Source organism: Salvelinus sp. IW2-2015, linkage group LG20 (assembly GCF_002910315.2).
Source record: "Salvelinus sp. IW2-2015 linkage group LG20, ASM291031v2, whole genome shotgun sequence".
NCBI lineage: Eukaryota > Metazoa > Chordata > Actinopteri > Salmoniformes > Salmonidae > Salvelinus > Salvelinus sp. IW2-2015.
The window spans coordinates 6,971,395-6,980,732 of NC_036860.1; the positions used below are offsets into that span (position 1 = coordinate 6,971,395).

Genomic DNA, 9,338 nt, shown 5'->3' on the forward strand with positions numbered 1-9,338 from the left:
TGAGGGGTGGCCAGTCCTCTTCTGGCTGTGCCGGGTGGAGATTATAACAGAACATGGCCAAGATGTTCAAATGTTCATAGATGACCAGCAGGGTCAAATGATAATAATCACAGTGGTTGTTGAGGGTGCAACAGGTCAGCACCTCAGGAGTAAATGTCAGTTGGCTTTTCATAGCCGATCATTCAGAGTATCTCTACCGCTCCTGCTGTCTCTAGAGAGTTGAAAACAGCAGGTCGGGGACAGGTAGCACGTCCGGTGAACAGGTCAAGGTTCCATAGCCGCAGGCAGAACAGTTGAAAGTGGAGCTACTCTGTATGTGTGAGGAGAGGTTAGTGCGATTAAAGACAGACAACAAATTGTTTATCGACTGTATCAAACACAATGTCCCAATCCCTCTAACCTACAGGAGAGTCTGCCTGGCAGGAATTTCACGTTCTGGCAGTGGTTTGATGGGGTCATGGAACTCACAAAAAAACATCTCAAACCACACTGGAATGATGGGTAAGAATAWATWWWWTWAAAWKTCTATATTCCTAGAATTTCTACTCCAGAATAACCTGTGGAAATGAGGTTTGACTTGGATTGTGTGTTAGYGTAACATGAGATGCCTGCAGCGTGCACACACTGCCCAAGTAGACAGGGAAATGGACAGAGAAAATGGCTCAACTGAGCTAAAGGCCTCTTTTTGTTGTCGTTTGAATGGCAGCTGTAATGTGCTTTCTTTAGTGAGTCTTCTTGATAGAGTGCACTTGGTGTTTTTTCCTCTTAAGCCCCCCTGCTGTTGCAGCCTCACATTTTGATTGGTTTTTAATCTCAATGAGCCTAGCAAAAGGCCCTCGCCACAATGGACACAGCTTTACCATAGCAACCACAGAGATATGTATCCCTACCTGTAATGGGTCAAGAGGATACAATTATTGTAGGGGAAGGGGGCGGCATGACAATGTATGTAACAATGTATCTTTGTCTGTCTCTGTCCTTATGTCCTCCTCCTGTCCTCCTCATGTCCTCCTCATATCCTCCTCATGCCCTCCACCTGTCCTCCTCATGTTCTCCTCCTGTTCTCCTCCTGTTCTTCAATGTCCTCTCTGTCCTCCTCATGTCCTCGCTCATATCCCTCCTCAATGCCCTCATGCCTCATGCCCTCCTCATGTTCTTCCTCTGTCCTCGCCATGCCTCTCCTGTCTCCTCATGTCCTTCCTCATATACCTCCTCATGCCCTCCACCTGTCTCTCATGTCTTCCAATATCCTCCTCATGGCTCCACCTGTCCTCCCTCATTCTGCTCCTCATATCCTCTCATGCCCCGCACAATGTCTCCTCCTATCCTCCTCATGCCTCCTCCTGTCGCTCCTCATGTCCTCCTCAATCCTCACTTCATGCCCTCTTCACCTGTCCTCCTCAGTTCTCTACTGTCCTCTGGCTCTCTGTCCGTCGGCTCATGGCCCTCCTCCTGGTCCTCCTCTGTCCTCTCATATCCTCCCATGCCGCTCCACCTGTCCTCCTCAATGTTCTCCTAACTGTCCTCCTCGCTGTCCTCCTCATGCCTCCTCCTGTCCTCCTCATGTCCTCCTCGATATCCTTCCTCATGCCCCCAACTCTGTCCTCTGCATGTTCTCTCCTGTCCCTCACTCCTGTCCTCGTCTCATTGGCCCTCCGTGCTGTCCTCCTCCTTCCTCCTCATGTCCTACTTATTTTGCTCCTCTCCTGATCGCTCCTCCTGTTCCTCCTCATGTCCTGACTTATGCCCCTCCTGGGCTTTTTATTCTCTGTAACATTGTTCTGTCTGTGTTTTCCCTCTTTCTCCATTATCTCCTCTTTGATGTCGTCCCCTTTTCTTCTCTCCTCCTCTCTGGATCTCTCTTCTCTCTCATACTCTCTCCTCTCTCATCTCTCATCTCTCATCTCCTTCTCTCTCTCCTCGGTCTCCTCTCCTCTCTCTTCTCTCTCTCTCTCTCTCTCTCTCCTCTCCTCTCTCTCATTCTCTCTCTCTCTCTCTCTCTCATCTCTCTCTCTCTCTCTCTCTCTCTCTCTCTTCTCTTCTCTCTCTCTCTCTCTCTCTCCTTCTCTCTCTCTCCTCCATCTCTCTCTCTCTTCCTTCCTCTCCGTTCGTTCGACTCGCTGTAGTGTGACCAGGGGGGGGGGAGTGTGGTTGTGCGTTGGGTGCGGGTGGCTGGGATTTGTGCCACAAGCAGCAGGCCCAGGACACATTGTTGATGGTCCAACACCCAACGGGACCTTCCCTGCTTCCGCTTCAGCTGATCCTGAGATCGGAGGGTTAACTTCTGCTGGGTGGCTGAGAATGCCAACATAAAGCCGAGGGTTACTGTGACAACCAAACCAGTCAAGCGATCAATCAATTCATTCAATATTTGTGTCATTTAGTCTAATTAAGTCCAACAATTATATCTTCGAGCGGAGAAGGTTTCTGTAAAAAATTAGCCAAATGGACTAAAGTAAGTGTTGTCTATGTTTCAGGGGAGAGGATGGTGTGGAAGGCCTCATGTCCTATACCAGACAGCGCAAGAGAGACCTTTCTGCCATACGCCTTTGGCCTGACGCCGCGATCAGTGACCTTCAACCACCGGCAACTTCTGTTCCTTTCTATCCCAGACAGTACCGCAAAGGATTGAGGTCTTGTCCAAATTTTCTTAATACAACACTAGCACAGTACTGCTCACCTCTTTCGGTTATACCTTTAAATTATCATCTCTACTTAAAATATAATGATGACATATAGTTATATTGTAGTGATCTATTCTCGTTATCGTGTCAATTGCGTCAGATTTTAGAGGCTTATAAACAGCCACACTGAGAGGAACCTGTGAAATTGGACCATATCTGCAGGTCTGAAACATAGCGATTTCTTCTCCCCCTGTCTCTCCTTTTCCTTGCATTTGCTCTCTACAGCCAAAGCCAGTGGATGGAATACGTTGAAACCACCGAGATCAACTACAAGTGGTACCAGAGTAAGTCTACTCTCTCTCTCGTGGTGGCGATAGGGCTGAATTTAATCCGATAACAATGTGGCCTGAAATGCATGATCAACCATTAAGGTCGTTCACTTCCAGAATGGAGGAACCAATTAGAGCGTCCCAGCATTCCCGCGGGCCTGAGGCGCCTCTGTCCCTCATCACTCGCACTTAGTAATGTCAGTCTGGGTAATGAGTTAGCAGGGTCCCTATTGTTACCAAGGGTCTGTGGGCCTCTCAGTGGGAGGGCTCCAGGTGCTGCTGCCCAGCACCCTGCCTAACCTGATCCTGCCTGCTGCTCAAAGGGACTGGTAATTTGAAGCAGAATAGGAGCGGGAGGAGGGGGTGGTGGTGACGGATGTTGATGAGGTTGCCGTGGTAACCGACAAAGCTGGCGTTCGGAATGACGTTCTCTGACCTGTGCGCGTGTGTCTGTCTGTCTGTTTGTCTGGACCTGCAGGTTCACCACGACCAATCCTGACCCAGCAGCAAACCCCACCTACATGGATCACGGAGCCTCCCCTGTTGTCAGTCACCCTCCAAACTACGGCATTTACCCGCCTATGTGAGTATAGATTACATATGTGTGCGTGCATGTGTGGGAGTGAGGTGTGTGTGGTCTGATGGCCTGTGTTACTAACTGGTTCCTGTGTTGTGAGGTGTGTGTGTCTGATGGCCTGTGTTACTAATTGGTTCCTGTGTTTGTGAGGTGTGTGTGTCTGATGTGCCTGTGTGAAGCACTACTAAACTGGTTCCTGTGTTGTGGCAGGAGTGACTCCATGTTAGATGCGGACGGTGACTTTGACCTGGATGACACCATGGACGTGGCGCGACACGTTGAGGAGCTGCTGCGGCGACCGATGGAGAGCCAATGGAGCGGCCAGCAGTCGTGACCCTCAATCTCTGACCYCTGACACCAACAAAAGAACCCCGCACCTTTTGACATTTCTGATGGTTTAATTCCATWAATTTCCTCCTGTTTTAATTCAGATAGCTTTAATGTGAAATGTTAATAATGTTTGTGATAGTTTTTTTGTTTTTTCTTCTCAGCAAGCAAAATGCATGTCAGTGACCTTTTTTCAGTTTGTCTCCGTACGTATCTGTAAAACAGACTAGGTATAAATGCAAAAAACGACAATGTTACAGTATTGTATAAAAAAGAAAAGTCTTTCAATTCACGTATGTATTTTCATTTGGTCATAATTCTAACAAAGATTTTTAAAGAGCACTCTCTACAACCGGTATGAAGTCATTTAAACAGTTTGTTTAAATGTTTTTGTTTAGTTATTTTATTATTGTAAATGGTTTATCAACAGAGTTTTTTAATTCAATCCGCCCTCTGCCAAAAAAGAGAAAAACTTAAATGAAGAATTTGTTGTTATTGACAACATCATCGGATGTGTTGCTGAGGGTAGTTTCAAGTAGTAGTATAATAATTCTGAATCTTTACACACTAAACTCCAAGCAGAATGGCTCTCATTTCATTCTCAGAGCACACTGAGTATCTATGTCACACACACACGCACGCACACAAGGATGYATCACACACACACACACACACACACACACACACTGTTGCATAACATACATCAGCTCCAGCTGAAACTTGGGGACTTTGGGCCCCCTCTACACTCACAGCGATATTTTAGTTTCCTGTATTTGCACACAGATGTAATGTAAATACCAGCATGGCCACTCAGGTCTCTGGACAGCCCATAGAGATAGATAGAGGACTCATCATTAATATAACCCGTTTTTAACATGGCCATTGCCATTGAGGTCTTCCACCATTTTAAAGTTGTCAACTGGGTGGGGATTCCTATGGGTTGTACTACTTTAGTACCTCAACGGTGCTGCCCATGCTGTCACACAGACGCTTTAATGGCACAGATACAAAGATGAGTCCTCTATCTATCTCCCCTCCATACCCCTGTAGATGATGTATGTGCCATCAACGCTACCTCTCATTACCGCTCTGTCTGTCTGTCTGTCTCTGTCTTTCTCTGTCTGTCTGTCCGGTGTTTTAAACAACTCATTTGGTCATGTCTTGTTATTGGTTGTGACGTCTAGTGTTAACAATCTATTTGGGGAGCTGTTTGGATGTGTGTAGGGGAGCTGAGGTCACTGGGGTGTGTGTGGAGGTTGGGGTTTAGTTGGTGGATCTGTAGGAAAGTCCATTGCTAGGACTGATGGTAGAAGAGTCTCTATACTGGGTCCTTATTGGCTTAGTTCATCTGCTGAAGTACACTAACTACTCGATCCATAGCCTGAGATGACTAGTGGAGATCTAATTCAACTCATTTTACCATGGGGCAGAGATGCATTTTTTGAAGATTTAAAGCTAATTCCCTGCAAKGCTACCAGTTTTGCCATGGGGTGGAGATACATTTTTGCAGTTCTAACGCAAATTTCCTGTAATTCTACACATTTTGCCATTACTTATGTCATGTTAATGATATCTGAGTGAGTGTGACTAGCTAGACTAACTTGCCACTGTAAGCTGTTAGCTGACATGGCTAATTAAGTGACTGTCAGTGACAAAACAGGAGAAAAACGTCTGATGCACAACCACATTTCGAACCTTCACCTTCTAACTTTCAACAGTAAATTTAGACCCCAACTGAGTTTTTTTTTAAACGGCCCGGACCCTAAGCGACCGCTTATATCGCTAATGTCTTGAGCCAGCCCTGATGGTACTCCTGTCTGTCTGTCTCTGTCTGTTTTTTCTCTCTCTGTCTATCTCTGTCCGTAAGCCTGTCTCCTGTTTTCTGTTATTACTGATCACTGTTGCTAAATCTGCATGTGCATGTCTGTCTCTGTGTGATATAACATAAAACATCAACTGACAACCTGAGGTACAGATATATASCTATGTGTGCAGACAATATGAGGCGCTTGAACACTTGACTCATCAGTCCTGAGCATGAAGGCCATTGTTACCATAAAGTTTGGGATATTTTGGCACTGGCTCACTCCCTGTCTTTCATCCAAGATGTTGTAGTGGGTCTGTCTCCATATAGTCCCAGCAGGATTCGTCTGCCATAGTACACCTTAGCTACCGCAGTTTAACAAAGCATCTAACGATAGATCCACTTGTTGCCGTGGCTAGCGCTGTTCTCCCCCCCCCCCCCCCCCCAACACACACACAACACACACTTCTGAACCATTGGGCAATATCATGACGACAGCAACACCACACAACCCCCACAGTCATATTACACACACACACACAAACACACAAACACACACGACCCATCCCCTCTATTCATAAGCTCTGCCCTCTCAGGAATGAAGCCCTATGCTTGGTTGATGTATCATAAAATGAAAAAAAAAAGACAAATAGAGTCTCTGTCTATCAGTGGAGGCTGGTGGGAGGAGCTATAGGAGGATGGGCTTATTGTAATGGCTGGAATGGAATTAATGGAACGGAGTCAAACATGTCATTTCCATATGTTCGATGTGTTTTGATACAGTTCCATTGATTCCGTTTCAGCCCTTACAATGAGCCCATCCTCCTATAGCTCCTCCCACCAGCCTCCTCTGCTATCTATATACAGCATATATGAATTTATTTTCTGTACCATAATTCTATTTTATTACGGTATACTGTATGTCTGTGGCACGCCCCTCTGAATGTAATCCCATTGCATGACCTGAGGAGGGTGTATAACACGGCAGCCACTGCAACCTCTTAGGTTTCATCAGAAGTTTCTGAAAAAAGCCATATTGCAAAACAGGAATCAGAAGAATGTTGCTTTTGTGTTTGTCCAGCTGACATTATTTAGTCTTTTCCTATCTTTGTTTCTTTCATTTTTCCCGGTCAAAACAGCTAGTTTTTTTCTTTGTAGTTCTTGATTTCACTGATGTTTTTTGAAGAGAAAGCTACATGGGAATTCTTGTGACGTTTCCTTTAAAAAAAAAAAAACATTATTCTAATCATTTCAAACTTGGATCTTTGCTTCACCTTAGTTAATCTATGTACTCTGGAAGCTGTATATGAGGCTGTGTTCTGTTCAGTGTTAGTTCCACGTTTGTGGTTGGGTTTTAGCACTTCGGTTGTGTTAAAAAAAAAAAAATGCAATTGAAGAAAAAAGTTTTATAAATAATTTCAACAGTAACATGTATAATGAAAAATAAGTTGTGACTGAATAAATGTAATGGTTTATTTGTTCACATTCCATTGTCAGTCTGAACTGCACCTTATCGATACTGTACATGAGACCATTTCAATAGAGTCGATTCCGAATGTAAACTCAAATTCCAATTCTAATTTCTTCTCATTGAGCATTGAAGCATTGAATTTAGTTTACTTTCTGAATTGACTGCATTGAAAAGGAATCGACCCAAACCCTGACTTTCAACAGCCTTCTGACTGGGTGTGGGCATCATAGCACCGCTATAACATAGCAGCACTACATGCCTTTTTACACTTGTCCTCTAACACATAGATGAATGCAGCAATCTGCTGTTGAGTGACATGAGCTGTGATCATTGCATGTTATACATTATAATTATCAGATCAGATTGCACTGAAGCACCTTTGTGATTCTAACCTCCCACTAAGCCAAACTGCATTTAGACAGGCATATGAACAAATACTCACTCACTATACGTTTGGTGTACTTGAATGAAGAGAGACCAATAATCACAAGCAAATAAGGGGACTATGCAAAGCAGCAGTGATGTTGATATTGAACTGAACCTCATTAACCTACCTATTTGCCTTAAAGGTCCAATCAGAAGCTACTACATCCATTTGAACTAAGCCCCTTTCCTCTTCCTCTTCCTATCTAGGCTTGGATGGACTGACATGTCACTGCTCAGATGCAGTCTCTGATCCACTGCACGCACTATCTCTTCCTTTCTTTCGTTCTCTCTGTCTATATCTCTCTCTCTCCATCTAAACCTTATTTCGCTCCATATCCCTCCACACTGGTTTATGTGATCGGTTGTCCAGTGGCAACTCACATCTGCTATCTTGTGGCAGGAACACATATTGTCTCTGAGACAGAGTACCGGAGTGGTATGTACTGTCCCTTTAATGCCAGAGGGGCTTTTCTCACCTGTCACTCAGGGCCCAAGGGACATGGAAAAGTGATAAGACAATTTAATYAACCTAATGCATGAACTGCAATCGACTCTCACCCCATTGATTACTATAAAATATATTATGATTGTCAATCTCCTATGGAACAGACAGATCCAAGACCCACTGTTTGCCTTCTCAACAAATAAATCACATTTACTATATTCTAATCCATTCTTTTCCATTTTTAAAAACATCAGACATGTCTGGAGGTCAGAGAGCGACTGTTGCTTGGATACGAAACTGCACGTGGTTGCTTGGTTACTGTTCAATATTCACAACAATAGCTTTAAAAGCGTTGGACAGTGAATACAATTCAATGTAACACAGCAGTAAGGCGAAATGGGCAATTTTTTAAAATTGAAAACATGCAGTATACAGGAGGACACCRCTGTTTTCTTTCAGTTGACAACAGACAATTCTGCAGATAAAACAAACAGAAATAGTACAGGAAACCAGCCTTTCACACAATAAAGCAGTTCTCCCAGCAAAGGAAATGGTTAGAGCATTTAGGGCATGTGAAAGGGAAAGGAGGAGACCTAGTCAGTTGTACAACTGAATGCATTCAACTGAAATGTATCTTCCGCATTTAACCCACCCCTCTGAATCAGAGGGTGAATGTGTGGGGTGATTACAGTAGAATATTGTATACTGTAGTATAATAAGGTATACTACATAAATATAGTATTATAAGGTATTCACAGCCATATCTTACTTGACATTGAATTGTATATACTCAAGACAAAAAGGCTCTGGGAGAGTTGCAAGTCTATCACCCACCAGCTGCTATGTATTGCCTCGCTGCACAGGACTGAAATGACCAGCTTTTTCAATGGAGCAGTTGGATCCGTCCTCTCGTTCTACCTTGTGACCACTAGATGTCCTCAGTGCCCAATGTGATTCCTGCACTCTGCAATAACACTGGGAATGGAAATGAACGATGAAACGAAGCACAATGCCAGTCAGCAGTATGCATAGGATGCATGTGGGACATGTCACGTGATGAACATGTTGTAACAGGAATAGAAAAACCACGACAGACGTGCTTTTTAAAATGCGCCCTTCTGTTAGGTTCATATCACCATCCCAGCTCAATAAAGCTGTCTCTCAGTCTCTCCTACAGGTCAAAAATTTTAATATTTAGCCACGGCCTTGACGTCCTCCCCAGGAAACATCTTTCATCAGATAATTAAGATGCAAATTGGCACTAATTACCATCGTATTAGTCTATGCATACAAATGAATCTCTATATCAACTCCAGTAATTAGGGGCTCCAGTGG

The 9,338-nt window shown here is 44.2% G+C and overlaps 1 pseudogene; it reads left to right on the forward strand.

Moving 5' to 3' along the window:
• Positions 1 to 7,144, forward strand: part of LOC111980509 (signal transducer and activator of transcription 5B-like) — a 93,515-nt pseudogene extending 86,371 nt beyond the window's left edge.
• Positions 7,145 to 9,338: the final 2,194 nt, after the last annotated feature.